Source organism: Thunnus thynnus, chromosome 19 (genome assembly GCF_963924715.1).
Source record: "Thunnus thynnus chromosome 19, fThuThy2.1, whole genome shotgun sequence".
NCBI lineage: Eukaryota > Metazoa > Chordata > Actinopteri > Scombriformes > Scombridae > Thunnus > Thunnus thynnus.
In genome coordinates, this window is record NC_089535.1 from 5,438,170 (window position 1) to 5,457,417 (window position 19,248).

General features: G+C 38.9%; 1 protein-coding gene and 1 long non-coding RNA gene across 3 annotated transcripts in view; one reads left to right on the plus strand and one right to left on the minus strand.

Annotated features, from left to right (window-relative positions):
* The first annotated feature begins 1,720 nt into the window (after nt 1–1,720).
* Nucleotides 1,721–19,248, plus strand: part of LOC137170659 (membrane-associated phosphatidylinositol transfer protein 2-like) — a 68,059-nt gene continuing 50,531 nt past the window's right edge. Inside the window, exons 1-3 of one of the 2 annotated variants that reach the window (XM_067574173.1) lie at nt 1,721–2,477; nt 2,596–2,687; nt 12,525–12,562. The gene's annotated coding sequence lies outside the window, so the exon portion shown is untranslated. Of the gene's footprint in view, nt 2,688–12,524; nt 12,563–19,248 lie in introns of both variants that reach the window. The other variant, XM_067574174.1, reaches the window with a different exon arrangement.
* Nucleotides 2,112–4,725, minus strand: LOC137170660 (uncharacterized). Its single transcript, XR_010924648.1, has 2 exons — nt 4,563–4,725; nt 2,112–2,850 (listed from the first exon to the last, which is right to left on the minus strand). It is a non-coding gene; the product is annotated as an uncharacterized lncRNA (long non-coding RNA).

A 19,248-nucleotide genomic window follows, 5' to 3' on the forward strand; every position in this document is an offset into this window, starting at 1 on the left:
TATTAATCCCCGACAGGAAACTGGGTCACGTTACAGTTGCTCCGCTCTACAATAGAAATACATACAAGTATATAGAGTTATAAGAAAATAGAAAACATGAAATATGTAAAAAAAAAAAAAAAAAATTAAAAATAAAACTATACTACAATATATATTGTAGAAAAAATGAGAGAAAATAGATAAAAAATATAAAATATGTACATCCTACTACAATATATAAACATCATAGAAAAAAATTGAGAAAATAGAGAAAAATAAATATATAACTACAGTGTAAATAATAATTCAGAAAAATGGGGTCTATCATGAATGTTTAACAAAATAAATCTTTATTACACAAAATAAACCACATGTCATCAAACTAAACCAAATTAAAGACTTAATATTTACAGTGTGGACGTCAGTGGTGTCGGTAGTGTTGTGGGTATTTTCAGCGATGGTCAGCAGTGGAGACTTTTGATGTCTTAATGCTGAAAATGTTTATTGAAAGCACTCGGCCAAGTGGAGAACCAAAACCAGTAAACACTGGAGTGTTCTGCTCTGATGCTGTCTCTAGTCTGTCCTCGTCTTCAATATGAAAAATTACTCTGATTGGTTCACTAGTTTCTAAACAAGGAACTGCACTTTATCCGTGACCGTTTAAGTCATGTTGCATGTAATTTCAGCAGTTTTGGTTTGAGTGTCTGTGTGTGTCATCCACCCATCTGTGTTGTTTAGAGAAGCCTCCTGTGACCTTGGTAACCATGGAGATGCTGATATACCCTCTATCAAAGAGGTTTCTGCCTTCCCCAAAACATCACAACAAGGAGAAGACATCTTAATGTCTGATTTAAGAATTACAGCGTGACCTCAAAGCCAAGCTTGACCCAATGTGACCCAGTTTGTAACCTCTAAAGATGGAAAATTCCATAACAAGTAGGATGTGTTGGTGTTAAATGACGGGTGTGTGTGTGTTTGGGGGTGTCAGACGCTGCATGAAATTAAATAAACTAACTAAAGCAGCATAACAAACCAGCTGCAGCAGTGGTTTAAGTGACTCAGGAGCACTGTTGGCTCTCAGGTGTTCACTAACGATCACCTGCAGAACGATGAGAGATGCAGGTTAAAACCAGTTCCAACCCCAACATCACACCAGAGGTCATTAAAACATTATATCAAATATTTATATCTTTATATGATCAGACTGTTCCCAAAAAACACCGTGTTCTGAACACAGTGTTTTACATTTAGACGTTTATACATATATACACAAGTAATAAAAGTATTAAGCAGGAACAGAATATTCAGCCTCCATCTGCCTTTTGAACTCCTGAACTGGTCTAACTGGGAGACCAGACTGTCTCACACAGTGGCTCTTTAATTTAATTTGAGCTTTGACTTTTTAGATTTTAAACTCACTGATGCTGCTTTTATCTGTTTTTGGCTGATTTGCTGTGTGATCTGTTGCTTTCTTCACAAAATAACAGAAAAATAAAGTTTGAATTTTTAATTTAGACCAAGAAGCTTTAAAAGTGAAAAGATTCAAAACATTATTTTGTCTATTGAGTTTGTGTTTATTTGTTTTTGTCAACACTTTCTGATATATCTGATAAAATGAGGAAACTGTTAGTCAGCTACATACATGCATCATTTTGAAAATAAATTTTTCTGTCAAATCATGTTTTTGAAACTTCTTCATAGTTATGACTTTTTTTTTAGTGAACAAGTTTCGGTGTTTTCTGACCTTTGACTGAACTTCACAACTACTTCCTGTTGGCAGATTATCCTGCTCAAGTCTATGACATCACACGTGTGGAGTCATGTGATTTTCACTTATTAACACTCCAGGTTTAATTTAACAGCTGTCCCTAAACATTAGCATTCAGTAGAAGAAGAGATACATGCAGTTAAACTTGAGATGACCCACATTATGTTAATTCACTACAGTTAATTTGCATATTGTGTAAAACAAAAATATACTTTTATTTAATACAAATTGCAGCTCTTAAGTACAATCTTTCCACAAAGCCTTTAAAATGACTGAACCTCCTGAGAGTGTGTGATACTTTAAATTAGGCCCCATGGCAAACATGAACTCAATAATTGGTTCCATTTTTAAAAATACCAATATATTGGGGTCCTACGCAGTTTTAATAAAGCCCTAATTAAAACAGAAACAGGAAACGATGATATGAAGTCATTAGAGACAAACTGACATGAAACTCTGGAGTGATAGAATAAAGATATGACGGTGTACCTGCGGGGTCTGCAGGTCTCCAATCTGCAGGATTAAGATTAAAGTATTTAAATCATTCTCAGCAGGAATTTTATAATCATGTGTCTGAAGGGGCCGCTGGGGGGCGTCTCTCTCTCTGTGTCTTCTGATGTAACTGTTAACCTGTGTTCATCCCGCTGGAGCTGAAGCACCGGAGAGGACCGCCGAGCTCCGGATGATGGAGGAGCAGCAGCGGGACTGACAGGCGCGGACACGCCGGCAGGTGAGCGCTCTGTGCGGGGGGAGACAAACGGGACGGACGTCGCTCGTCTTTTACCGCAGATTATAAACAACATCCTGCGATCATCAGGCTGATTTTCACTCCTGCTTCTCTGCCTCAGCTGTGAAAACACTCCGACAGACAACGATGCTGCTCACAGGCTCATCTGCTGTGTGGAAATCCAGCTGAATAACCGGGACTGCAGACCCGCAGGTGAGTCCTGATGGATCTGTTGTCACCACCAATTAACTGGCAGATCTCTCATTAATTAATTAGGCAACCATGCAAACGTTCATTACATTGTTTGTCAGTGTTTGAACGAGCTGCAGCGGTCAGCTGGCATCCATCATCCTCTCAGCAGATGATCAGTCTGTGTCTCTGATGTAGAGAGGTGGTTCCGTTTGATCACAATATCATCAATAATATCAAGCTGATATTAGTCTCATATGAATCTCTTATTTTATCCATTAATAATGATGGAATTACGGTGTTTTCATGGGATTTTAAGGGGATAATTAATAGATTTAAATGATTTAAGGTATTTTTAATGGATTATTTGCACAGTTTAAGGCTTTGGACCAGAAACTTTCCCTTAATTTACACATTAATTTGTTGCTAGCTTAGTTTGTCCGTTAATTTGAAATGTTCTTAATCTATTCAATAAGTCTTTAATCATCAATTTAAGGAGGGCAAAAACTAAACCCCTCAAAAACACCTTAATTATCAAATTAAGTAGCTTTTAAGGGGAACATGTCTTCCCCTTGATTTACACATTCATTCATTTTCTGCCTCTAATACACATTAGACCAAATAAGACCAAAACCCATGAAAATCACTCTGAATCTCTACCTTAATTAAGAAATGGAGGCTTTAAGGTATAAATGAAAGAGCTGGTTCTCATGGGTTTTTATCTATTTTAAAGGGGTTTTGCCCTTTTAAAAATCTTTAAACTGTGCAATTGAACCATTAACCTTAAAATCCCAAGAATGACTCTCTGCATTGATAGACTGAGGTGATTCTTGATTATCAACTTAAGGAGTTATTAAAAGGTTCTTAAAGGGCAAAAACTGCCGCTTTTACCCCAAATAATATTAATAAGACCAAAAACCATGTAAACTAACCCTGGATATTCCCCTTAATTAAGAAATTAAGGCCCTTTAAGGTATAAATTAAGGGTAGTTTTCATGGATTTTGGACCACAAGATTACAGAATAAAGACTAAAGAAGTTTTGGGGGGACCCTGGTGTTCTGGGGCCATGGGGCAGTACTTTGTGTCATTAAAATTTGCTTCTCACTGACTTCATCAATACTGTTGAAACAATGATTATATGCAACCGACTTTTGAGTCACTAAATCGTTGTTTACTGCGTCAGATACAGTCAGACATTGAACCAAAGATTGGATCTGTTTTCCATTTTCTAAAGTGAGAAAGGTTGCAGCTAACCATCATTTTTATTATCAATTAATCTGCTGATTGTTTTCTCGATACATTTTTTGGTCTATAAGACATCAGAAAACAATGAAAAATGCCCAAATATGCTCAAATAACCACAGAAGAAGAAGTAAACCAGAAACATTTGAGCAACTAAAAGAATTTTTGCTTAAGAAAATGATGATTAATCAGTTATCAAAATAGTTGCTGAATGACTTTTCTAGCAATTGACAGTAAATATTCATATTTAAGAAGCTGGAACCAGAGAATTTGAGCTTTTTTTTAAACTAAAAAATGACTCAAAGTGTGTTAATCAGTCAACTAGCTGTTATTTCATATATAAAACTTGACCTGTCCTTGCCTCAAACATTCAGTACGTCCTGCTAACAAAGCACACGCTAACAGACCCGGAGCTATTCTTACACACTGAATGTAAAAACACTTAAAGGTGCTGCAATCCTCAGCTACCCTTTAACTTATTCAGATGGATGCTGCAGTGGAGCCAGAACTTTCTAGGAAGAACACTTTACACCTGCAAAAACGTTTACCAAGCCTGCGAGTCACCCTGCTGCTTTAAATAATCATCGTAGACCACACGGTGTCTGTGCAGTGCAGTGAAATGAAATATTATATTAACCTAAGATATCCAAACTGACCTGTTGTCACGAATGAGAACGGGGCGGACAGGTGGAATGAATGAGGAGGCTTTAATGCTCAAAAACTCACAGGTCAAAACGAGTTGGTTAGAACATGAGAGTCCATGAAAGTAACTAGCTGGCAGAGAATAAAAGAAGCGGACCGGTATAAATAGTGTGTCTGATGAGGGAAATGAGTCGCAGGTGAGGAGTGGGCCACGTAGCTGCTGGACTGATGAGAAGTGGGAACAGGTGTGTCGATGGGGAAAGCACGGAAAGTCCGAGGGCATCTGGTGGACAGCTTGAGGACAGCAGGTCTGGGGAGAAGGAGTGAAAGTACGAGGACTGGGAGAAGCGAGCGGGGACTGGAAACAAAATGCCGAGGGCTGGCGATGAGAGTGTGTGTCTGCTGAGAGGAACTGAAGAGCAGATTGAGACACCTGTTGACGATACACAAAATAAATCATCCATGAAGTGTGTAAAAGTCTGATAATTTTATTTAAACAACATAGTAAATACATACTGTATACAGTTAGCATGTAGTATAGAATTGAGACATATTCTGCACATTTCCAGGTCTATATTTATATTCTGGGGCTCTACAGGAATATTTTTGCATGATTTACAGTTAAAAACTACTTATTTATCTTGGCTCTTTATGCAGCCCCTCAGTTCAGCCTCTGTCTGAAACAGGCCGTTTTAGCTCCTGTCTCTTTAAGGATGAGCCCACTTTGTTCTGATTGGCCAGCTTCCAGTCGGTTCAGGAGGCCATGTAAATAAATTACAGTAGTAGGATTTCACTTCTTTTTCTCAACCTTAGCAATGACGGCCGTTTGTGGGCGTGTGCGAACAATCTGACGTCAGTTCGAGGAGGAAGTAGAGGAAACATTGCAAACGAAGCGTTCAGAACAGGTTAAAGCCCTGATCTTTGACTTGCAGGGAGCATTTCTACATACGTTCACCTCAAGTTTTGGCTCTTTGACCATGTTTAACATCATAACAGTATAAACATAACAGAAAATCACCAAAAAGCATGTCTTTAAGAGTCTGCAGCTAGCTAGCTAGCAGCTCTGTGAGGCTGTTTTTAGGCACAGCAGCACTTTTAGCAAAATGCTAACATGGCCACAATGACAATGCTAACATGCTGATGTTAAACAGGTGTAATGTTTACAATGTTCACCATGATGGATTGTGAAAACACCAGAGACAATAATGGAAATAAGTCCAGGACTTTATTGTTCGATCAATGACAAACTGATGTATATAAGAGTGTTGTCAATAAACCTAAACACCCTCTTAGCATGCTAACATTCGTTAATTAGCACTAAACACAAAGTACAACTGAGGCTGATGAGTCTCATTAGTTTTGAAGGTATTTAGTTGTAAAATTTAGTATTTGTTAGATGAAAAATGTCACCAAAGTTATTACGATTCATCCTGATGAATGTCTGAACCAAATTTCATGGCAATCAATCCAATAGTTGTTGAGACATTTCACTAAAAACCTAAAGTGTGAACCTCATGGTGATGCTAAAGAAAAAGTCAAAGGGATCGCCAAAGTCAGTAGGATTCATCCTCTGGGCATCATGCATATCTGAACCAAATATCATGGAAATCTATCCAATAGTTTTAAAGATATTTTACTAAAAGACAGAAATATCATCATCATATCATAACATGGTGGCCCTAGAGGAAAAGTCAGGGGATGACCAAAATCAGAGGGATTCATCCTCTGAGGGACATGAATATTCGTCCAAAATTTCATGACAATGCATCCAATAGTTGTTGAGATATTTGAGTCTACGTCGGACCGACACACACACATTTCCATCCACCCTCCACTGAGCCATGCTGCTAGCATATGGCTCCACATCTGCTAGTTATCAAAGGATTTCACAGGCTTATTGAAGTGGTGTCATGCAGCTAGTCCATCACCGCAACTATCAAATCCATGGCGTAATGCACTTGTCCTGTTTCCTCCAATATTTCGGCTTCATTGTGCATGGTTTGTAATGTATGTATGCTGCTGCTGCTGGTGCTGCTGGTGGTGGTGGTGCTGGTGGGGAGCGAAAGAAGATGGAGCCTCACAGGATCTGATTATCGGACCAAAATGATTAGGTTTGCTTTAATGAATGCTGTTAGGAAGTAGCCACCACAGAAAGAATGAGTCATAGTATTGATTGCCGCCCCCTCCTTCGCCAGCCTCCTCTCTACCCTCCCCCCCTCTCCCCCCTCCACCCCCCACCTTGTCTATCCATCTATGTTTCCTCCTCCTTTTTTTCCCTTTAAAATTCATATTGTCGTCTCCTCCTCCCTTCCCCTGTTTTCTCACGGGACATGCCAGATTTCACCCCCCTCCCTCCCTCCCTCCCCCCACTCCCACCCCTTTCCTTTCCTCCTCCTCCTCTCCAAAGATTTGAGCAGCCGGGCCAAGCGTTGCATACCAATAACGGCACGACTTGTTCGGCTCTACAGTCTGGATGAGAGAGGAGGAACGGAGGAGGGGGATGATGGGTGGTGGTGGGGAGCTGGTAGGGAGGAGGGGGGTGGTGGTGGGGGGGGGGGGGGCTGCTTGTCACGAGATGCCACGTCATCGCAGTGTGTGAAATCTATTTTTAGCAGGGTAAACAGAGGGATTCCAGCCCACTGATCATGGCTTCACAGTCAGGACCGTGCGGTGGGGATGCTGAATGAACGACACTTCTATTAAGCCTCGTCTGTCTGCCTCCCGCTCCCGCCGCCCTCGGCCTGTCAGGGCGAAACGCTGCCGCCGCAAATAGACCAACGAGCTCTGTGTCTGACACTCACTCTGTTTCACATGCATGCACATATGCACAAGTGTCTCTCTCTCTCTCTGTGTCTCGTATGGAATAGCATGCATACAGAACAAGCTTTATATAGACTCACATTGTCAGGGTTTATAGAGGGCAGTGAGTCAGATAGTGACTGCTTTACATATACTATAGATCCGCACTTGAGTGGACACAGTTTCGCAATTTTTATTGAGAAATAACTCAAATAAACAATTAATTGATTATCAAAATAGTTAATTTTCTTTTGTATCTTATTTTCTTTACTTTCTTTTGCTGCCATGTGCTGTATATAAACTGTATGTAGCAACTACTTTTCAAAAAAGGCCGCTAAGAGACCTAGCAGGCTCCCATATGTGACACGTCCATACAAAACCATCCCGAAGTCCAGACGTTTTACCGATGTTTTATTGAAAAAATAAACAAAAATGAAAGAGTCTGACAAGCAGCTGTTGCACAAAAAATATACAAAAAATGCAATCTGACTGTGAAAATAAAGTGATGAACAGACGATGGTAATGATAGTAATGATGGTGACGATGGTGACGGTCAACAGAGCTCTACCAACTCGTTGTCCAAAACTCCCGCCGCCACCTTAGTGAACAGGTAAAATAATAGGAAACCACACCCATGTGTCAAGTAACGTAAGTGACGCAATACATGATGCCCACGTCAATATATAAACAGTAATAACAACATATTTTGGCTCCTATACTGTATACTGTATGTTTGCATGGACTGATTTACTTGGTTTTGAACAAACGTTGCAAGTGGACATCATGTATGTGAAGATGCATCACTGGTGTATCTTCCTATACAGCAGAACAAAAGAAGAAGTGCTATAAAAATTTTATCTAAAAAACCCCCCAAAAAAACAAAAATACAGCGTAATTTCTACATTATAATACCCTGTAATTTCCTTGATAAAGACCTCCTACTTTATGATAAATAATGGTATGATTATTCAAATTCAAACTACAAACGAACCTTTAATGCCACAAATAATACTTTATTTCAGTGCTGTCCTCTGCATTATCTTATATTATTTTATCTTGATAATCAGTTCTAGTAAATAAATAAAAACACATTGATTTTTTTTTGTTTTTTACCCGAATATGCAGAGGAGATTTGGGATATTTTTCAGGCCTGAGTTGTGTCTTCAGGCTTCTTCCATCAAGAGTTTAGAGCAGCGTGTATGTATGCATGAGGCGAAACGTCCATGAAACACAGATAAGCATATTAACATTTTAATCAACTCAGAGCTGAGGTGTTTCAATCAAACTGAAACTGTAAAAGTGAGGAGGACTAAAATAAGATTTTTTAAAAAGTGAACTAGAAATAACATCCATGCTAGTTGCTCTCGGGGGGGTCATGTGTGACCGAGGTTTGGGTGGGAATCATTCTGAGAGTCTGAAGCCGTCATGTTTGCGGTGCTTGGCTTGAGCACTTGCTCTAATTAACGTCGCCGGGCTTTGTTCAAATCCAGCGAGGCGTTACGTTCGCATCAAATATTCAGACGCACTCACACATGTTCAGCGGTACGGATGAAGAAGAGCAGCCTGCTTACTTGATACTTACAGCGTCTCTCTGTTAGTTAAGAGGAACCTCTCTGCATCAGGTTCCTCACAGACTGATTGAGTAGTCTATTTATCTATTTGCACAAGTAACAAAAGCACAAAAAAACACAATACAGTAAAGGATGTGAAAAAAATGAGTGTGCTGGTGAGATTTAAAAACCCCAAATTCACTTTTTTTGATAAATGAAACCCCAATCATAATTAAAATTTGATCATTTAAAGTCCCCTTTAGTCAAAAATGTGTTTTTCTTATTGTCACCTGACTGATGTTTGAGCTTCTCTGTGCAGGATGATTTATGTGCAGTTTGTTTTCAAATGAATCTGCTGACAGAAGAGGGAATTTTTTCACCTTAAATCTGAATTAAACACGTGAACCTACGAGCAGGATTTGTGACATCACAACTAGTTTGGAGCCAATTGTGATCCAGTATTCAACTTACACAAGTGTGATGTGGAAACTTGAAACCTCCAGTTCACAAACACTGAGATTTGACTTTACATTTTGGTTCTTCTTTAAAAAGGACCTGATGTCTTAATTTTCAACTTACAAACTGACAAAAGTTGTTTGATAAAATGACGTCATGTCTGAGCAGCGAGGCCTGAAATTTGAACATAATATTAACTGACTGATATTAGTTTTGAAACATTAAAACCATAAACTGCTTCAGATTCATCGTTATTCATCCTGGACTCTGCTACTCACTGTCGGACAGCTAGCAACAGCTTGTAGTTGAGGGTTGCCAGATCATCATGTTAATATCCTGCTCTTTCACTCCTTAATAACATAATAACACACTTATTTTTTGCAGAAAACACACAAACCTGGTAATTCTGCATAGACCTTATTGGCTTATAAGCTACGTGTCGTTAAAAAGTCCGAAATATTGTTTGAGATCGTTAATATTGGTAATTAGGAAAATTCAGCAACACCTTGACATTGATAAGTGACGTTTTCCTACCATCCATACTGGTCTATAAACTGCCAGAAAATAGTGAAAAATTATTATTATTATTATTTATAATTCCCCAAAGTCGTCTTCAAATGTCTTATTTGCTGTTCGACCAAAACTCCAAAACCAGAAGAGATTCAGTTTATGATAAACAGCAGCAGGTAAACTTTTAGAGAATGAAACAAAGAGTGTAAAGCTATTTTTTTTGCAGGATTGTTGTATTTCTATATAAAAGCTGTGTTGTAATATCTGTGTGATGCTCTGGTTGCGTGGGTGATACATGTTCCCTTCAGAAACTCACTCTTTTAGACATTATGAATGTGAGTAATCAAGAGATGCATCTGTGGTCTTTGATGCTTAATCTCTGTGACAAATGAAAATGGGTGAAAGGACTCGGCGTCACCCACACTACACCGGGTTCAGCCGAAGCCAGCTGTATATTAGCCGGACTCAGAGGCCTGGAGCAGAGCCAGATATTAATGGTATTGGTCCGAGGAGTGAAAGCCCCCCATTTTATCTCTTGGTTCAATAACAACAGTGTCTTCCTCTGCTGTCCTGCTGTTTCCTTTTTTTATATATATATCTCATTAACATAAACTATTGTTCTGTCTTCCCACATGTGCACCTGCTCACTTGTGTCTATAGATATGTGTAGTTGGTGCTCAGGTGCAATGTCTCAAATTTAAAGCCACAAGCCAACATCTCTGCATTTCCTTATATTCTTCTTCTTCCCAGCCCTTCTGTATTTCCAGTGGTGGAAAATAACTAAGTACATTTACAGTTTTGAGGTATTTTACTTTACTTGAGTATTTCCATGTGATGCTACTTTATACTTTCTACTCCACTACATTTATTTAACAGCTTTAGTTACTTTTCAGATGAAGATTTGACACAATGGATAATATAACAAGCTTTTGAAATACAACACATTGTTAAAGATGAAACCAGTGGTTTCCAACCTTTTTGGCTTTTGACGTCTTACAAAAAGCAGTGTGTAGTCGGGGTCACATTTCACATGTCTATGAGTTGTTAACAGCTCCACCAAATAGTGATTTTTCCCTCTAAACTTCTCACATGCTTTCATTTCAATAAATGTTCAAATGATCCAATATTTCAGCAAAAATCAAAGATTAGAGAAAAAGTCCAACAACTGAAAACAGATTTGTGTATCAGAACTTTGTTTTTTCTTCTTTCCTCTCCCATTAATCATCTCACGACCCCTCTGATTTGTCTGGTGACCCTTTGGAGGGGCCAGACCCCTAGGTTGGGAACCACTGGATTAAACTAGGTAACTGTATATAAAGTAGTTGAAACTAGCTCCACCTCCAGCAGCTACAACAGTAACATGCTGCTCTAACACTGATGCTTCACTATTAATAATCTAATGATGTCATATATAATAATATATCAGTCAGAGGGACCAAACCACTACTTTTACTGCAATACTTTAACTACATCAAGCTCATAATACTTATGTACTTTTACTGTAATACTTTAACTACATCAAGCTCATAATACTTATGTACTTTTACTGTAATACTTTAACTACATCAAGCTCATAATACTTATGTACTTTTACTGCAATACTTTAACTACATCAAGCTCATAATACTTATGTACTTTTACTGTAGTAGTATTGTCATGCAGGACTTTTACTTGTAATGGAGTATTTTTACATTGCTATATTGGTACTTTCACACTTCAGTAAAATATCTAAATAATTCTTCCACCACTGCTGTCCAGTAACATGGAGCCAGATGGATCAATACAACAACAACAATATTTCACCCCTAATCCTTTTCAACTCCATCACACATCAACAAACAAAACAACAACAAAGCTTCAGAAGCAAAGTTGGCTATTTTTTTAAAAAAAATCTGGACCAACCACCAAAAAATTAACAAAATGAATCTTTGTTTTTAACTTCAGTTCAGTCACCGAGATGAACAGTGCGAGCAATGATTAGCTGATTTCCCCTCCCCGCTCAGACAGTGATGCATCGCTGTCATTTACCCGAGTGCTGGAAAGCAGAGCAATTTGAGAAGCATCACAACTAACCCCTGATAGCAGCCCCAACCAACCACCATCACACCGCTCTCTGCACCCCCCCACCTCCCCTCCACCTCCCCGCCGCCCTGAGCTAAAGATAGACTGTCCTCTCTCATCACCCAGCTATCACGTCAGGGCCGCGTTCGCTCTCATTTGCTGCCCACGCCTCTTTTTATGTTGTGATGTTTTGACAGTGTCAGATGATCACATTAGCTAAGGGGAGGGGGGGAGGTTGAACATGTTTGGCATCCATCAAGGAAAGGAGACTTCCAGCTAATTTCAGACACAGAAATCACTAAATAAGGTGCAGTTTTTCTAATATTTTGTTTTATATTTTATTCAGTTTTATGCCAGATCTTTTTTTTTGTGCTTTTCTCTGCCTGGATTGAGGAAGGAAACTGTTTCGAAATGGAAAAGCAGAAACAGATGACTTTAGTATTTATAGATTTGAGTGAAATTTTTTGACAGGGCACTCTTTCACAGAGCTGTGTGTTAGTTATTACGCACTGAATTCATGTTACTGTACATTAGGAAAGCATTAGCAGGACAGACGGCGGCTGCTTATTGAGTCACATCTCGGCTGTTTCTCCTTCACAGGGAGAAAGGTGGAGACCGTCGCTGGAGATGGACTGCAGGTCAGTAACAACATCTCATATCTGTAGTTTAGAAAACATTTTTTTGTACAACAATGTAAAAATACTCAAGTTACAAGTAAAACTTCTGCTTTAAGCAAAATGTACTTTAAGTATCAAAAGTAAAATTACTGCAAAAATGCAAAATGCAAAAAATAATTTTACCTCTTTAGGCATTGACAAGTTAAAGGGGGCACATCATGCACATTTCCAGGTCTATATTTATATTCTGGGGCTCTACTGGAATATATTTACATGATTTACAGTTAAAAAAAACTCCTTATTTATCTTCTACTGGCTCTTTATGCAGCCCCTCAGTTCAGCCTCTGTCTGAAACAGGCTGTTTTAGCTCCTGTCTCTTTAAGACCCGCCTCCTGATGAGCCCACTCTGTTCTGATTGGTCAGCTTCAGAAAGCTTCCTCCAGCTCCGGAGGCTATGTAAACAAACTATAGTAGCAGGATTTCACTTATATTTCTCATACTTTACTCAAAATATAAACTAAATACATCTGTGCATGTTTGAGCCGAAATCTGATCCGAAATATAGGGGTGGTTAATGTGGACAATACATGGAAAAATCTTAGCAACAACCTTAGCAACCAGTGCTACAGAACAGATGTTCATTTATGAATGAGCTGATGAGCTGACATCAGAAAAAACAGTCATAACGAAGCGTTCAGAGCAGGTCGAAGCCCTGAATTTTGACTTGCAGGGAGCATTTTTACATACATTCACTTCAAGAACTTTGACCATGTTTATCAGAAATATCCAACATTATAACAGTATATAAAGAACATGTTCCCTTTAAATACAAATAAAAACATACTGAAGAGCAACTTTTGTTTATATACTATATCATTAAGACTAATTAAAATCACCTATAATGAAAATAGAATTTCTAAAGCTATGCAAACTCAAATATTTGAGGGCTCACGACGCTTATGAATATAAAATAGCATAAAGTGGAATCTCAAAATTACATTTAAGCACAGTACTTGAGTTAATTTACTTCCCACCACTGCAGCTGGGATTATTTTGAACCTCAACTACTCGGCGCGATAATGAAACTGCAGCTCAACTGAAATATAAATATGAAAATCTACTGCAAACATGCTGCAGCAGCAGCAGCCGGCGTGACGTGCCGACAGATACCGTCAGAAAACATCAGAGGAGCACAGATGCAACCTGCAGCGCCGGCGCGTGTTTGATATGTTCAGGATGAGTAACAGGAGTGTCTGGGTGAGGAAAGACGTGTTTGACAAGATCTCAAATTAACAGCCATAATAGCGGCAGATGTTAAGCTGCGTGCAGAGGGACCGTGGTGTTCAGAGAGAGCGGCGGTTGATTCTGTTAGCGTGTGCTCTGCTGATGCTCAGATAAAGCATATGTGTATGTGTGTGTGTGTGCTGGGCGGAGTACCCATCAACAAGTCATTTCATTCAGAGGATGTACATCCCTGCAGCTCTCGGATAAAAAAAAACAGATGCCGAGAGCGAGGAGAGTGATGTACCGCGGCGCTGCTGCACAAATCTCAAAGCTCATTCACATTCAGAGCCTCACTTCCTGTCCACTTGTATATATATATGACACTGTATTTATTTAACATAGGTTTGGCCTTTTTTTGTGATCTAAACGTCCTCAGGTTCATCCTCGGAGCCAAAAGGCTTCACAGGCTCTCAGTTCTTGTGCAGGATTTGAGGGTTTGAGAGATGAAACAGCAGCTACACGACCTACAGAACACGTCTGGCTGCAGGTGGAATGTTTTTAAAGCCGGAAACCCGCTGCGACGCGTTGGCTGGATGTAATTAAAGAGACGTTTATAAAGCATAGACGTGTGAGTCAGAGAGTCTATCCTCCCCTCGCAGCGCTCACTCAGTGCACGTCAGGTCTAGTTCCAACTAGTTTGTGGCTCTCTCATGTTTTTACAGTCCAGTCACAGAGACGAACGTCCGATCTTACAGAGAAATAAACATCTGATGATCTCAGACAAACCCAGAACGTTGTTTAATAACTTCACGCTGTTCTGAAGGTGTTTCCTGAATCCTCAAAGACTTTTTCTAATCATCTGGATGAAAAATACTCTGTCTGCTGCAGCATGAAGAAGAGTTTTATTTATTTATTTATTTATTTTTCTTCTTTCTGGCTTGTCTCACCACCTTAAGAATAAAAGGTTTATGTCTTGACAATGGTTTTAAAAATACTACTGCTGGTTTATAAAGGTTTAGAGACAGATTATCTTTATAAACAGCTGCTACATTATGAACCATCCAGACCTCCAAACGTGGATAAACAGCGTTCAGTTTTATGAACAAACTCTGAGAAAACTTGAGTTTCGCTCCAACTCTCATTTCTTTTAAATCAAGGCTGAAGACTTTTCGGTTTATTTGTTTATTAAATTAAATTTATGACTATTTATTCATATCTCGCACTGCAGCGTAGCTACACTGTAATGTTTAATCTGTTTTATTCTATATTAATGCCTTTTATGTTTTATATAAAGCATTTGCTTAGCTGTGGAAAGGTGCTGTACAAATAAACCTTTATATTTAGTTTGTATGACATGCAACAAATGTTTCTGTCTGGTATCAAACCTGTTTATATTAAAGTTTTCTGGCGCATGTCTAAACCAGGATGATAAAGTTTCTTAAGTTGTGACTTTATTTCCTAATCCGGTGACTTGCAAACGCTGCTGACATGCAGATTTAATCTCATCATGTTTCACAAATTGCAAATTGCAGCTACATTAACGAGTCCTACAGTCCTCTCATGTCTCACAAATACTGTACAATGTTTCTCTCAGTTAGTTAAACTTGTCCAAAGTAACTTTGGGAAATTATAACGACATTTTCACAATTTTCTGACATTTTACAGACAAAACAATAAATTGTTTAACTGAGAAAATAATCAGCAGATGAATCAATAGTGAAAATAATCATTAGTTGCAGCTCTAATCATCAATATATATCAATATAACTGACTTTGGTTTACATTTTACTAATCGAACAAGGAGATACAGTACTGTGTGTCATTTTTGGTCATTTAGTAAAAAGAGAAACAACTTTGGAAACAGTAAATATTGTTATATAACAGGAAATATTTTTTATCCAGATGGATAAAAAAGTCTTTGAGGATTCTGGAAAAACCTTCAGAACAGCAGTAAAAATCTGTTGAACAGGGCTGATGATGATATCAGGTCACATTAACATAAAACTTTAACTTCTTTTAGTTTGCATTTGGGCTTTAAAACTGATAGAACATTTAAGTTTAAGTATTAATAAAACCAGCAGGATTCATGTGAATGTGAATGTATATTGCAGCCATTAAGTTACTCAAGTGGTGTCACAGCTATTATCTAGAATAATAAAAGGCTGTTAAACAACCTTCCAGGTTTGTTAAAGATTATTTTGTCTGAAAATTGGATTCTAACGTTACCTCAGTGACTTGACTGTAACGATAATAAACGAGAGACACAAAGACCTGATGTGAACTGAACGTAGATTTATTCTACTTTGCATGTGGGCTTAAAATTTGCATTTGGATTCACTCTATTTATTCAACATGTTGGGATTTAATTTAAATAATTTAAGTCTGCTGCAGCATCCATATGTAAATGTAGACGGGAGCCGCTGAGGTATTAGAGTGGCGTCACGGCAGCGGTCTGCAATAACAGCAATTTGTAAAGGGCACAATTTTGCTCATTCACTGGTTTGTTAGTGAAAAGGAAAGACCTGTGTTCACGCCACTCAGCCGGCTCATTCAAATTCTGCGGACAAAGCAGGTGAGATCGCACACGGCAGGAGAGGCTGGATGGTCACGACATCCTGCCAATAGATACATAATCATCAGAGCAGGTGATCTGCCTGCGGGAGAGCAGATAAAAGTGATTCATGCACATGTTTGGTTTTTTTTGCACGGCTTCATTATGTGTCACTTTCAAGCTGTGTTATCTCTAGTGTCTCATTTTAAGATGATCGCAGTAGAAGAAGAGTTAAAGATTCGTGACGTGTGTCAATAAAACTCTGCTGAAGGCTTCGTGGTTTTTATGTTTCACCCCGTTGAAGGATTTGAGATCATTTATTGCAAACTTAAATGAGTTAAATAAGCTGTTTTTTTAAGTGTTGTTGATCACAGCTTCTTCTAAAAGTAAAAAATGAGACTACAACTGCAAATATTAGTGATTAATCGATTATTCAATCAATAGAAAATGAATCGGCAACTATGTAGAGAATCGATTAGTCATTTTTAAAATCTTTTTAAGAGTCGAGCCTCTTAAATGTGATGATTTGCTGTTTTTAGGTTTTGCACTGTTGGTCAGACACAACTAGATATTTGACTGTTTTCTGGTGTTTAATAGACCAACTGATTAATCAGTTAATTGAGAAAATAATCTGCAGATTAATTGATACTGACAGGAATCATTATTTACAGCCGTGGTTAGCTGGAGGCTCAATATTATGCTGCTTTGTTGCACATTTTAATGAGTTTAAAAAAGATATTTATGACGATTTTTGACCATTTCTTCCTTTAGATGTTTGAGAGAGAGAAAATTCTCTGAGTGCAGATTCTCAAATGTGAGGATTTGCTGTTTTTACTTAGTTTTATATCATTGTAAAATGAATATATTTAGGTTTTAAACTGTTTATCAGACAAAACAAGACATTTGAAGCATCACCTCAGACTTGTTTTCTGGCATTTTATAGACTAATCGATGAATTGAGAATCGATACTGAGAATAACTGTTCACAGAGTCTCAGTTTTATGCCCATTTGTTGCACGAGGATTTTAAAATTTATGAATGTTCTTGATCATAGCTTCTTCTAGATCGATTAGTCCGTTAATCGTTCATTTGACCAATTAATTGCCATCTATTTATGTAATCAATTAATCGTTTTAGTCATATTTAAAGCGAAACATATCAAAACTTCTCTGGTTGCAGCTTCTTAAATGTGAGGATTTGCTGTTTTTCTCTGTTCTGTATCGTTGTAAAATGAATATATTTAGGTTTTAAACTGTTTGTCGGAAAAAACAAGACATTTGAAGCGTCACTTAGGCTTGATGAGTTTAAAGTTTATGAATATTCTTTTAGATATTTGGTGAAAAATGAGATACAACTGCAACGATCAGTCCATTAATCGTTCATTTGACCGACAGAAAATTAATTGCCAGCTATTTATGTAATCGATTAATCGTTTTAGTTAAAACTTCTCTGGTTGCAGCTTCTTAAATGTGAGGATTTGCTGTTTTTCTCTGTTCTGTATCGTTGTAAAGATGGATTTAGGTTTTAGACTGTCGGTCTGATAAAACAAGACATTTGAAAACGTCACCTTTGACGTTGTTTTCTGGCATTTTATAGACAAATAATCAATACTGAGAATAACTGTTAGTTACAGCCTCGGTTGAATGTGCAGAATCTGAAGCTCAGTTTTCTGCCCATTTGTTGCACACGTTGATGATAAAAAAAAAGGTTTTTATGACTCTTGTTGCTCACTTCTCTCTCTGAATGTTGGATGAAAAATGAGACGTGTTGCAGGAACAGACAGAAAGACAGAAAAAGACGATCAGTCTGGTGGGCTGCACCTCCGACTTGCTGCATCACAACAAACTCCACAAATCAGGCTTCAGCCTCATGCGTCCATGGTAACAGAGCTTCCTCAGTCCCGAGGAGGTGGAGGCAGCGAAGGGGGTGGAGGGGGGGGGGGTGAAAACAGAACAGAGGTGGACGGTGAGGAGAGGAAGAGAGAGAGAGAGAGAGAGAGGTGGGGAGGGGGAAAGAGAGAATCGACACCTTCTCTTATTTCACAGTGAGGATTTAAAAGGCGAGGCTCCTTCCCGATCGGGGGGCGAGCCGGTGCAGATTGGCTGACGGCAGAGGAAAGGAGCGCGGAGGAAGGCAGGGATGGGGCTGAAGGATGCCTGGGCGGAGGGTCTCTTAGCGTACGGGACCAGGATCTGCAATAACCCCTTAAGCCCACGTTCAGAGGATCATCAGTTGGGTGTTTAGGTGTTTCCCTCTGCAAGGTAAACATCTGCTTTCTTTTCACTTGGTACGCCTCCAGTCCGGTCTCCTCCCTCTCCACTGCACTGTAGTGAAAACACAGGTAAATTAGATGATGGCAACATGGATGCTCGTTTGTTAGACTGGGGCTCACACAAGCTCAGACTGGTGTAGATGGAAGACACGTCAGGTTGAGGATCTGCAGGTGGGCTTCTGTCGCTGAGGCTGATTTTATTTACTGTTGTTGCAGCTGCTGCATGACTATCTGGCTTGTGTGCAACACATGTTTAACGGTCACGTTGGGTGGTTGTGTTGTGCTGCACGCACAGTGAGTAGTGCACGCTGGTGGGAGTAAACTGTGAAAATCAATCAGTATAGGAGGTTATACTTTGCATAGAAAAGATTAAATCAGATTTTAATGGGATTATCTTCTGCAGATGTTTTTCCTGTAAATATATTTTGCAGGTGTTGAGCATCACAGCTGCTGCTGATCACTGTAGCATGTTGCTCTGCCAGCTAATTTGAATGAGAATTGAAGTACGCAACAAGAGCACACAGTACAGTACTTGACTCTTGGGGGGATTTCATGAAACCTGGAGAAATGACACTCACTCTCTGTGTGTGTGTGTGTGTGTGTGTGTGTGTGTGTGTGTCATTCTCGGCCTGCTCGCGTGCGTCATCTAATTTTGTTCTT